Raw genomic sequence first — 12,777 nt, 5'->3', positions numbered from 1 at the left:
AGCCTTAGAGGGGCCATTCCAGGTGGATGGAGAAGGGCCAGGTCGACCTTCCAGAGGTGGCTCAAGGCAGGCAAAGGTCCTTGTGCGGGGGGGGGGGAGACACGCCCCTCCCCTCACCTGGCAGCCTCCCCCTCCCCTGAGCCACTGCAGAATGCAAGGCGCCCGCCCTCGCGCGCAGGTGCTGCAGGCGGCTGTCCGGATTGCGCCCTGCCCATGCGCGCAAGGAAGGCTTCCCCCCCCCCTGAAGCGGCGAGGCCAAGGCGCGAGACGCCCACAGTCTGGAGAGTCCCCCCTCTTCGCCGCCACCACCTCCTTTCTTCCTCCTCCGCCTGCGTGTCTCCCACTTGGAGTGGGTGAGACCATCCTGGGTGGGGGGGGCCGATCTCTCCCCCTCCTGGCTGTGACGGAGACGTGCCCAGCGGCGCCCACAGGTGTGCCTGGCGCGGGGCAGGGCTGGGAGCAGCAGGAGGAGAGCGCGAGGAGGAGGAGGAGGAGGGGATGGAGAGGCGGGCGCCCAGGCGCACCATGTGACGGGCCAGCCCACTGCTCTGGTGGCGGCTCTGCCCTCCTCCTCCTCCTCCTCCTCGGGAAGCCTCCGCCGCCGCCGCTCTTCGCCTGGACTTGGGCGCTCTTGGGCTGGAGCGAAGGCGTGCGCAAAGGGCGACGCGGCTCCCGGCGCGCCACCGCCACAGCCACCGCCCGCCTCTCCTCCTCTCCGTCCCCCGGAACATGGGCGGCTGGCCGGCCGGGGCTGCTGCGCGCTGCCTCGGGGGGCTGCTGGGCTGAGGCGCGGCCACTGGGGAGGCAGCAGCTCGGAGCGGCTGGAGCAGCAGCCGCCGCCTCCGCACACAAAGGCGCGCCAGCCCAGCCTGCTGCCCGCTCGCAACTTGGTGAGTTCTTCTCCCCGGGCGCGCCCCTCCCGCCTCTCCCTCTCTCTGGGCTCCACCTGTTGAGCGCCCCCCAGCGCGGAGCCCCGCCAGCCAGCCAGCCCAGCCACGCTTTCCTGGGAGCAAGCCCCAGGGGCTCTGCTGGGACTGACTTCTCAGCAGGCAGTCACGGGGCTCCGAGGCAGAGGGTTGCGCCCCCAGGCTGCAGTCCGAGCCACACTCTCCTGGGAGTAAGCCCCACTGACTCCACTGGGACTGACTTCTGAGTAGACGGGCAGAGGGTTGCGCCCCCAGGCTGCAATCCCATTCACACTTTCCTGGGAGTAAGTCCCATTGATTCCACTGAGGCTGACTTCTGATGGGGCTCTGAGGCTGCAATCCGATCCATACTTTCCTGGGAGTAAGCTCCACTGACTCCACTGGGACTGACTTCTGAGTAGACAGGCAGAGGATTGCACTCCCAGGCTGCAATCCGATCCACGCTTTCCTGGGAGTAAGCTCCACTGACTCCACTGGGACTGACTTCTGAGTAGACAGGCAGAGGATTGCACTCCCAGGCTGCAATCCGATCCACGCTTTCCTGGGAGTAAGCTCCACCAACTCCACTGGGACTGACTTCTGAGTAGACAGGCAGAGGATTGCACTCCCAGGCTGCAATCCGATCCACGCTTTCCTGGGAGTAAGCTCCACCAAATCCAGGCAGAGACTTGGGCTCTAAGGCAGTAACCTTGTCCACGCTTTCCTGGGAGTAAGCGCCACTGACTACATGGTACTTAATTCTGAGCAGACATGCTTGGGCTTGAGCTGCAAGGCTGCAATCCTATCCACAAGTAAGCCCCATGGAATATAATGGGACTTAATTCTGAGCAGACAGGCATAGAATGGGGCTCTGAGGCTGCAATCCTGTCCACATTTTCCTGGGAGTAAGCCCCATTTACTATGGCAATTACTTCTGACTAGACAAGCCTAGTATTGGGCTCCCAATGAATCCCTGCAGCGATCCACCCCTCCAGGAAGTACCTCTGCCTGGCTCTCCCTCTTATCCATTCCCTGCCTCTTCCAGCCTCATTCCAACCTTGAGAGATCCAGCATCCCAGAGAGGGTGCTCGAGTAGATTCAGAGGATCCTGCTGGCAGGAAGCCCAGGAAAAGGGAATGTGGGGGATCCCAGTGCCTGGCTGGGCTGAATCCTGGCTGTTGGCGCGCCTCTTTGATTTGATTTTTAATCATAAAATAAGAATTGTTCGCCCTTCTTTGTTTTGAGCCAGCAGATGGTTTCTATTAAGGGTAAAGTCTTGGCTCCCTCCCTCTCTCTCTCTCTCTCTCAACTATGTGACTGATTGCAATACTTAGTAGCCCCAGACTGAGCAAAATGTGAAACTTTTCCCAAGGATGATGGTGGGAACTATGTGATTTCTCTCTCCCCACCTTGTAATTATGGGGAACAAACTGAGAGCCCAATCCTATGCATGTCTACTCAGAAGTCAGTCCCGTTGTGTCTGGTGGGGTATTTTACCCAGGAAAGTGTGTCTATAGGATTTCAGTCTTGGGGGTGGGGGGAATTGAAACTTCTCAAATTTCCATTAAAAAGAAACAGGGAGGAAAATTTTTTGTTGGGAGTCTGTGTGTGATTTCTCCCTCCTGCTTTCTTAGCAGCATCGGGCTTTTGAAAGACAGAGCTGAATTTTATAGTTTCATTATCCTCAGGAGTTTCATAATTGACACTCCACCATTTAGATAAATTAAAGACCATTTACTCAGATCCCTCATTCATTCTTGCTCAAGTGTGTGGCTAGCCCTTGGTGGTGGAGTGACATTTTGACACTTGTCCCTGAGACCGCTAACCTGAGTTCTGGAAGGTAATTTGGGTTTGGAAAGCTGGACTCTAAGAAGATGAGGCTTCAAACTTTTCTTGTAAAACAGCTCTTTGGAAATACTATATGCATGGTTTGCTATAGGCAAAGAGAACGCTGTGGTTTGTGACTCATTCAGGTTTTATTTGCTTTGGAACCCTGTAGCTTTGTCTTGGGGCTTGGGCATGCCATGATCCAAGTGACTCTGTCCTCTTGCATGCCTGACGTTGTGGTCCTTCCAGTTTCTATGAGACTACAATGAAATATGCAACAAGGTAGTGAGCTTATGACTGAAGGCGAGAGAACTCTTTCCCACCCATCCTCATTCACTTATATTCCTAAATACAGTATGCCTGTCTTTACTTATGGACACACACACCCCTCTGAAGAGGAAATGTGCTGCTTTTCAAAATCCAGATATTATAAAACCATTGACTTTTACAAATTTCTTCATTGTTTCAGCTGTCTAGACAACAGGGGTGACCAAACTGCAGCTCTTTGACATATAATGTGTGGCTCTCCAAAATATGTTGAGCTGAGCTCATTTTTGCTTCACAGTTAATATAAAAGCTAAATAAAGAATAAATTTTAAAGCTGTATAATTTACTGCGTATAAACTGAGAGTCCACTGGATGAAAACATAAGTTTAATGTTCATGTTGAGTAAATGCATATATTTAAGAATTGAAATGCTTCTTCAGTAATCGTGGCTCTCAAACATCTGAAGTTTATCATATGTGATTCTTAAATTGAGCAAGTTCAGCCACCCCTGTACTGGTGTCTTGATTGTTTATTCGTCTTTCACTAAAAGGAAAGGCCGTTAACCTGTATTCACCTGTTGTATTATTATTTATGCCTTTGTGGCCACATGCAATATTCCTTACAACTTCTGGTCCTATATTTATATACCACCTTCCTCATCATAATTATTTGAGATGGTTTACAGGCAGGCTGCCCCAGACCTGATAAAGGTACCTTAAAGTATTGTTCTATATTCCAGAATATCTAGTTTGGAGAACTTGTGGCTGTGCGTACTTTAGTAAAAGAGGATGGTAGCATTTTTGATTGTACGCTGTTGTATTGCAGTGATGAAGTCAGGCTCTCTGTTGCAACACTTGAGGATGTACGACAAAAGGAATGTACAGATTTGTTAGTTGATATAAGATTGTTGAAAAGTGGGGTTCTTCTTGGGGTTCTGAGGGCTTCCCGAGGGGCCACATCCTAGGGTTCTTGGCCATTAATAGGAGTCTGCTCACTGGTATAGATGTCTGTATATGGGCCCAGGGTTTGCCTGTCCCCTAGGAAGAGCACCATAAGGGCCACAGGCGAGTGGGTTAGACAAGGCCAGGGGAGTGGGTTAGCACATGCCTGGGTCCTCCTCCTAAGCTTCTGCCCTTTGCTTGGGTCAGTGGCAACCATCTTATTCTAGCCAGTGTCTCCACAGTACTAAGCTGTCTCCTTATCAGCCAGCGGTTTGTGTTTAAGTACAAGCATATCCCATCTTGCCCTGACCCACCCTTTCCTCCCTCTTTTCCAGTCTAAAAGGTGCTCATTCATTGTCTCCTGGCCCACTACTGTCTCCTACTTCTCACATTCAATCCCCACCCTCCCCCGACTTAACAGTGGATCCTGTGCACTCTGTCTCCCCTAGTGGCCTCCGTGTGCAGAGGCAGGGTGTGTGTTCCTTGCCTGAGGCTCGCTAGGGCTCTGGGTCAAGCCAGAAGCTGTTGCCACAGCCATGGCTCACCTTGGAAGCCCCTGAACTTGCCCAGCCTTCTGCCAGCTTTGCTCTGTATGTTGTGGATGCCATGCACCATGGGCAGCAAACTCTGCCCCTGCAGGGAGCAGTGAGTCTTAACAGGGCATCATGAGAGTCTCTGGATGAGTGGGGCATCATGAGAGATGGCTAGGTGAGTGGGGCAGGGTTGGGGGGGAGTCAGACAGTGGTATGTTAGTAATAGATTTCACCGAGACCTGTATGCTTGTTGCATGTGCCACAGTTGCATGGGTGCATGTTATGTGTTTGTACATAGACATTAGTCATAAGTGAAACTCATGCATAGTTACATGTGTGTACATAAAATTGTGTGTGGCCTATCTCTATGTAATTTACTGCCAGATAACAAGATTGGAATTGTAAATAAGTGATTTGTTCATCCTGGCCCTGATATCTGATCTTCATCTCTTCCTAAGTGCTTCCACCTCCCATTTTGGATTTGTTTTCCCCCCCCCCCCCGAATGTTGACTTTGTAGAATGACAGTCATCTATAAATCAGATGTACTGTCCTAAAAGGAGATTGTTGTTCTATCTGTGTTTTGTTTTATGCTGTGTCTTGATCTTTTAACTGTAGTGCACTGCTACCATACATTATGTTTATTTTATTGTATTTTGTATTTCATTATTTGTAAACCATGTTGGGAGTTTCTTTGGTGGGGGAAAGGCAGGGTATAAATTGACTGAATGAATAAAGCATGGATTGGAATCTGGAGAGGGTTTATAACATTCTGAGGTTGTAGGATTGTGAAGTAGCAAGAGTAAGGGTGAAAATGGTGATCCGGTGGCACAAATTAGCATAAAAAAAGAGAAATCCTGATCACTGAAGTAGAGGAGTAGGATACTGACTAGTAAGTGGGATAGATCACAAGTACAGATCTTTCTGTAGTACAGATCTTTCACAAGCTCTTGTGTGGAGAGGACAAAACCCCCAGTAATTTTAACACTGAAGCGTAACCAATTGCACCAGCTGCTTGTACTAAAATCAGTGGCAGATCATGGAAAAAACCTGTTAGTGTGAATGCACTTGACTCTAGTTTGATTACCTCAGCCACTTGACCACCAATTTAAATTATACTGCTTAGCTCCTGTTAGCTGAAATATTTAATCATCAGTAAGTGAGCCAAGTGTAATTGATCATTGGATTAAAAAATCCTAGTGTCTAGACTGCATCTGAGGGAGTTCAATATGCCATAATTCTCTGCATACCTGTGAGCTATAAAATAAGTGGTTCCTGTCTACTTCAATGGCAGGTGAACTACTTTATTTGAAAATTTATATCCCGCCTTTCCTATGCCAAAGCAAATGCCTAAGGTGGCTTACAAGTTCATGCTAAAACACATAATGTATAAAAATAAAAAATAAAATCATTAATAAGATCTTTGGACCAAAGCTTTATTACAGGTGCAGTGAGGGTAGACATCACCCAAACAGCGGGTGGAAGAAATATTTTGGGCCCTTGCCAAAAAGCCATGAGGGAGAGGATCATTACTTAATAAACTACTTAACATGGAGATGTTGAATATATACTGTACTATTGATTCTGAAGTAAAGAGCAAAGAATCTCATGTCACTTACTGCATCAGTTTCAAATGTTTGTTCTTGTGGAGCTGTTTAACCATTACAAGGCAGAACTACAAGACTTAATGTCACTTTACAAGATAGGCATAAGAACAAGTGCCTTTTTGCTTTCTAGTTTTTAGTATTTATTTTGTGAATCATTTTTTTGGTGTCTAATACCTTTTCCCAACTCTCCATAATTTAATGTCTCATTTTCTGAAACAATTTGGTTTTTACTTAAGCCAGCTGTTCTTCAATGGCCACCATCTTTCTAATCTTGAGTCTCATCTTTCTAATCTTGAGTCTAATCTTTTCTAAACCTCACAGGAGCTGTATAGGCAGCTACGTAGATCACAGGGAGGTTGCGCTCCCTGATTCCTGCGGCAATAGAGATGGAGACACGGTCAGTTCTAGGCAGTAACTTTGCTTCTGATCACTGCTTGAGTTCCTCTTTCTGTATGGAGATGACCAGCAGGAGAAATTTGGCAGTGTTTGGCCTTGGTTTGTTACCTGTTCTTTATGCCCAGGGCTGATGCAAGCTGTTGGGGCTTGAGGTGGGAAAACCAAATAGCATCCACTTTACTATTTCAACATAGTGCATAGTCCACCACCATATAAGCATAATTTAAACTAATAGGAGCTGTACTATGGAACCACTGCTATGTTTTTGCACAATTCTTTTTCCTTTCAGTGAGCAGAGCAGAACATTCTGTAGGGTGGTGCTTAGTGCATCAGATCTGTCTGTTCTGATCTCTGCTTTCTGTTACGGTAACCAAATTCTGCCACTGGAGCAGGATATCTTAACTGACTTCATGACAAGACTGACCCTGTTCATGCTGAATTTGCATATGTTTTCGTCAAAGCCTGCTGGATATATCAGCAATCATGAACTGTCAATCATGTGAATTTTCTAACTTGCTCAAGTGGCCCATCCAAAGACAATGGCTTTGCCTATAGGCCTTGGTCACGTTTACTATTAATGCATGGCAAACTGGGGGGAAAATGTCTCACTTCACATCCTTTTCAGCAGCGTTATATTGTATTAGGTCAGCAACAAAATCCACACATTTTGCATGGAGGCAGGTGTATGTTGGTGCATGCTAAGAACTGTATAGGCAAAGTCATAACTGGCATGAATAGAAATCAAATCTTTCCTATAAGAACGCTACACTTCCTTGAAGTTAACATTGAAATTGCATGTTTAGTTAAGCAAGGAAATTGAAACCTTTACACAGCCTAATTGTTTGTTGAGAGAGAACCACAAGAAGATATCATTATGGAGTTGATTTTATTTCAGTATATCGTCATGTGTATGACAAACATGGGCAAGTTTGCTCCTGAGCAGACCTATTAGGATCACTACCATGTCAGCTTTAGCCCTGTTATAAAAATGCTTTATTAGAAGCTGTCTTTCCCAGATTGGGGATTCAGAGTTGCATCCTTCCAAAGTCTTGTGGTCTGACAGTTGTTGTGTAGCAAGATTAAATGATACCTTAGTTAACTCAGTGTTTCTGTTCAGAAAGTGACTTGGTTCTCTTACTTTTTTTTAAAGCAGCTATTGTAGTGACCAATTTGTGCTCGAGCTTTGGAATTCAGTCTTGGAAATAGGTTGGGGTGTGGTCATCCGAAAATGCCTTTTGTTTAAAAAAATTGATCTTGCAACTTTAAGGAGTGGCACTGTGTGTGTCCATTTTAAACATATGCAAAATTGGATCTAGAGCTTCAAGAACCTTGGAGTGCCTTGGATAAAAACCTTCAGGTTTTGCCACCTTGCCACCACTGGTTATCTTGCCTATTTTTGTCTTGTAGACTTACTGCTATTTATCCATACTTCAGATCACCATCACGTCTACTAGCAAGAAACTTTTCCTGGCTGTTGCAACATGATGCCAGAGCCAAGATCCTTCTTTTTTTCTTGATGTCAGAAGGAAGTTTCTTGAATCGGATCCATAGTTGAACTTAGAATAATTACAGAAAGTTTCCAACAACTTACTTGTCTGTGTGTGAGAAATGTTAGTTACTATCATGCCTCAGGAATCCACATAGAATAACTTGCAGTGACTTGTGATTATATTGAAATCTTTTTTGGATCATAGCCTCCTGGGATAAGTATAGGAAAACATTAGTACATTTGGTGCAGGGAGATAGGAATGTGTGGAAGGATCAATTGATGTTATAAGGTGGAATAACCCTAATTGATACTGAACAAGTCTTTGAAATACCTGATAATTTAAAAAAGCAGCAGGCAGTATTATAACATTTTTACCATCCTGATCTCTGAGGATTTTGCATTAAAAACATATATGCAAATTGTTTTACTCTATGGAGGCTTGTTGTATTTGAAGCACTGTGAAAATGTAGCTGTCAGTACCCTGACAAATACAGCGTGTCTCAAAAAAAAAACAAACATGCCCCCACTTTAATGAGCTCTAATTCATGTGTACTTCTTTGAAGAAAACCTGCAACATTTGAACATCTAAGGGAAGCAATTGAAGAGATGTGTGGGACCATCCCAATTCACAACAGATGCAAGGGAGGGTGCCAGGATGCAGTTCTCTTGTTGTTTTGTGTGCTCCCTGAGGCAGCTGGTGGGCTACTGTGAGATATAAGAAGCTGGACTAGATGGGCCTTTGGCTTGATCCAGCAGGGCTGTTCTATGTACACATGGGTGGGTGTCTGCAGACTCCTTAGTCAATGATGTCAGGGGCGTGTGAACACCAGTTGGGGAAAAATTGGACATTTAATCTAACGTGTAACGAACTGGGTCAAGCAACTGCTTCTGTGGACACCACATGCAGTATGAATTATAGTATAATAAAATTAGGCACTATAAAGCAGTGGTTCCCAAAATATGAGCTGCGCCTCTCCAGGGAGCTACGGAAACCAGCCAGGGGAGCCATGGAATCCTCATGAAAAACCCACTGTCCTATATAGTGTATATAGGATTATAACCCTAATGGGGAGCATGGTCAATCACCCAGTAGGTCAAGGGAGCCGCCAGTCAAAAATGTTTGGGAAGCACTGCTATAAACTGTGCTTTTGCAACTATTTTCCTTATTCCTTCCATACTTCAAACAGACCAAAGGTTCACAGGTGTTCTTGAATATTCACTACAGAACTCTTTATCATGTGTAGTCCTGATCGATAAACTCATTGTTTAGTTAGGATTTCTAGGTGCATATGGGGAGCAAAACTTAAATCATAGTGAATTGCAATTTGCAAATTCTCATGCATGGAGAAAACCCTAAAATGTACAAATTCTTAGTTATTTTTTTTATATTGTGCGTTCTGCTTCTTGTTTGCATTTTTTTTTGAAGGTAGTGTCTTAGGCTGGGAATTCTTATGTTGCCTTTGTGGTATTTTTATCTATTTATACAGGTATTTATATACCGCCTTTCTTGGTCGTCAGATTTCTCCTCAGACTTTAATCCAAGGCGGTTTACATAGGCAGGCTGTTCTAAACCCCCTTTGGGATTTTTACAGTTGAATAGTTCTATAGAACCCCTCGTTCCAGCTTGATTCCTTCCCAGTCTGGCCTCTCTCTGGCCCTTCGCTTCCCACGCTCCACTTGACGGCAACTCCTCTCTGCCACCGAGGGTCAGCTCATCAGTATATCAGCGTGTCATCAGTTCTTGGGTACTTCTGGTTGTTTCAAACTGGCAGCCTCAGATCTGCCAGGTCTGAGAGCCTCCGGTATGAGATGCACCTTAGAGTGACTCCTCCCGGTACTGTGAAATCTTGGACCACAAGGTCCACACCTGAGACTGAAGCTCCTTCCCACACCAGTCTTGCCCTGAAGTGCTTTGCAGTACAGTGGGCCCTCCTTAGCAGATTTGAATATCTGTGGATGCCGAACCTGTGGCTGGAAGGCCTCAGAGGACCTCTCGGACATGACCAGTAGTGCTTTCCATCGCATTCATCTTCTGAGGATGGGGGAGGTCATGTGTGGCTTCCCCAAACCTCAGAAGGCCTCCCAAACACTTCTAAAAGGCACTTCTGGTTTGCCGGTGCACCCCCTTGCACAGATTTCATTACTGACAGAATTTGTTATCCCTGGAATAGATCCCCCACAGATACCAAGGACCCACTGTATTTGCTTATGGGAAACCATTGTCAGGTATCCAATTTCAGATTCTTAGGGGCAAGGAGGACATCCACCAGTTTCCAATACACCATTTGCCTTGCAGTTCAGAGAAGGCAAGAAACAGCCAAGCTGATACTTGTGGGCCCCTTCATTGATTGTATGTGTGTGTTCTTCAATAAGTGCATAAACAACAGTGCTTAATTAAAGTAGATGGGCATTCTCAACCATGATTATACAAGGTCTAACATGATACCCATTTGGATTTTACAAAAATGAGTAAATCAGTGCATCTCATCTTGGAAATCAGTAACGTGTTTTAAGAATTCAGAATTGGATTTTTAAGAACCTTGCTCTGAACTCTCTCTGGAGTCAGTATAGTGCTGACCCAAATTAGAAATCTGTTGGCTGAACAACAAATATTACTTAGCCAGCTACTAATTTCCCCCCCTCATGATAGTCTTTTTAATATTGTAGGAGTTTATTGATTGTTTCCTTATATTCTGCACAATACTTGAAGGAACTGAGGCTTACGTCCAAAATCGACGCTTCAAATACTACTGCCATCTTGGCCAGGCTGAGACTCTTCTAGTCTGGAAGATTTTTGATAAATGCTTTAAGTATGCCTGACCAAAAGAATTTTGTCACTACTTATGAAGATAAGAAGTATATAACTTTGAGTACTGGGGATTGGAAAGGCAGTTATTTAAAAATTACTGTCTTGTCCTACACCTGGTTTATTCATCAGTCTTTCTGCCTATACATACATAGCTACATAACTCCTGCTTGCTGGGCAAAGGGACACATTTTTTGTAGTGGTAGCTGTTTTATACCTGGCAACTGTCCCTAATCAGTGCAGCATAATGTCCTTAGTGACTGTTGCTGTTGTGTGTTTCTTTTTAGATTGTAAACCCCATTGGGACAGGAAACCAGCAAGTTCTTTTGCTATATAAATTGCTTCTTTGTTGAAAAAGCACAGGAGGGGGAAGAGAGAACTTTCCGCTGTTACCTGGGAATAACATTCTATCCTGTTCAGTGTTGCAAAGTTCTTCTAAGACAGGAGTGGCCAACCTTTCAACTTCAGGACTCCTGGATCTTTAATAATTGTGCAGAAGAGGAAATTTCAGCAGGTGCAGCTTGTCTTCTGTGAGATAAGCTGCCCCAGTTGAAGTTCCCTCTAAGCAATTATTAAAGGTCCAGGAGCCCTAAAATTGAAAGGTTGATCACCCCTGTTTAAGCTATGGCTGCTTAGAAGATTTGGGATCCAGTCCTCCCCAGCTTTCTAGCATTGATGCAGCTATGCCAACAGGGCATGATCTGTATCCTGCAGTTGGGGAGGGGGCAATCATGGAGGCCTCCTCAAGGCAAGGAAACATTTGTTCCCTTACTTTGGGATTGTGTTGCAGCTGCACTGGTGCCGGAATGTTTGAGATGATTGAGCCCTCAAATGCCAAAGTCTTGAGTTGAACTGGAAACTGGGTAGCATGGCCAACAGGCTGATTTCTGTGACCTTGATCAGATCATGACCATATTTTCAAAGGCGAAAGATAGACCAAGAATAAAGGAAGAGAAAAGGGGATATTATAAGAATTAAAGAGGGGAAAATTAATTTTATGTTGTGGTTCAAGATTGGACCTGGGTCTGGAAAAGTGTGAAAGTTATATATAGCTGTAGCAGGGCAGCTTAAGTGTTTCTAACTGTGTCAGTGTTGTGCATGCTAACATTAAAGGGTTGTAGCAAGAAAATGTGTAGGGTCGCAGAGTATTTTTCAGCACATGGCTTGCATGTTGTTCTGCCAGATTCCCAGTCCAAGCTCCACTTGGAGAATTATGCCCACTTTAAGCTAATTAGGTCTTCCTTCTTTCCCCCCAAATGACTCTGGTTCTGCCCTGCAGTACTACGGGACTCCACCACCAGGGTAACTTGCCTGTACAACCTGCAGAGGTCCTCCTCCTGCTCCTCCTACTACAGCAGCACGTTGGTCCTCCACAGGACTTGGGCATGGCAGCCAAACACCAGTCTCAGTGTCTCCAGCAGTTTCTGTTCCAGCAGCCTTCAAAGTCCATTCACATATCAGTCCATCAGCAATTTCCCACCTCCCTTCCTCAACTTTCCTCCTTCTGCTACCCACACCCAACTCTCCCTTCATCAGGTGCTTTTATGCCTGAAGGCCCTATTGCCTTTAAGTGGCTGCAGCTGTGCAGCACATTTTCTGCTGAATACCCAGGCCTTACTCTTAAAGGGGCCACTGCTGACACCACATCCTCTCTCCTCAACAGATCTTCTTCGATTCCAATACACATGTCCTTGGTTCCGTTTTTGCACTGCCTTATGGCAAGATGCTGTTGGTCTTTAAAGTTCCACAGGACTCATTTGTGTGTGATGCTAAATCTGCTGTCTCTCCGGGATTATCATAGTTTTGTAGCTGAAGTAGTACTGCTGCAAAACAAGCAGTAGTGTCACAACTTGATACTGCTTTAACAAATCAGTTTCACAAAGACATTTCTCTTTTCCTCTGGCTTGTACTTGTACAATTTGAAACTGGAAAGTGAAGGATAGTAACTGTGGTACCTCATTAGTACCCGGCACTGCTTTAAGTCTTGCTCAGAAAAGTCTCAGCCTGG

The 12,777-nt window shown here is 45.5% G+C and overlaps 1 protein-coding gene across 2 annotated transcripts in view; it reads left to right on the top strand.

Annotated features, from left to right (window-relative positions):
- Positions 1-613: 613 nt before the first annotated feature.
- The window catches only part of PLXNB2 (plexin B2), a 364,491-nt gene continuing 352,327 nt past the window's right edge, over positions 614-12,777 (top strand). For both annotated transcript variants that reach the window (XM_066633179.1, XM_066633180.1), the window contains exon 1: positions 614-890. The gene's annotated coding sequence lies outside the window, so the exon portion shown is untranslated. The remainder of the gene's footprint in view (positions 891-12,777) is intronic.

This window comes from Tiliqua scincoides, chromosome 7 (genome assembly GCF_035046505.1).
Source record: "Tiliqua scincoides isolate rTilSci1 chromosome 7, rTilSci1.hap2, whole genome shotgun sequence".
NCBI lineage: Eukaryota > Metazoa > Chordata > Lepidosauria > Squamata > Scincidae > Tiliqua > Tiliqua scincoides.
This window is presented reverse-complemented; position numbering and strand designations above follow the sequence as displayed.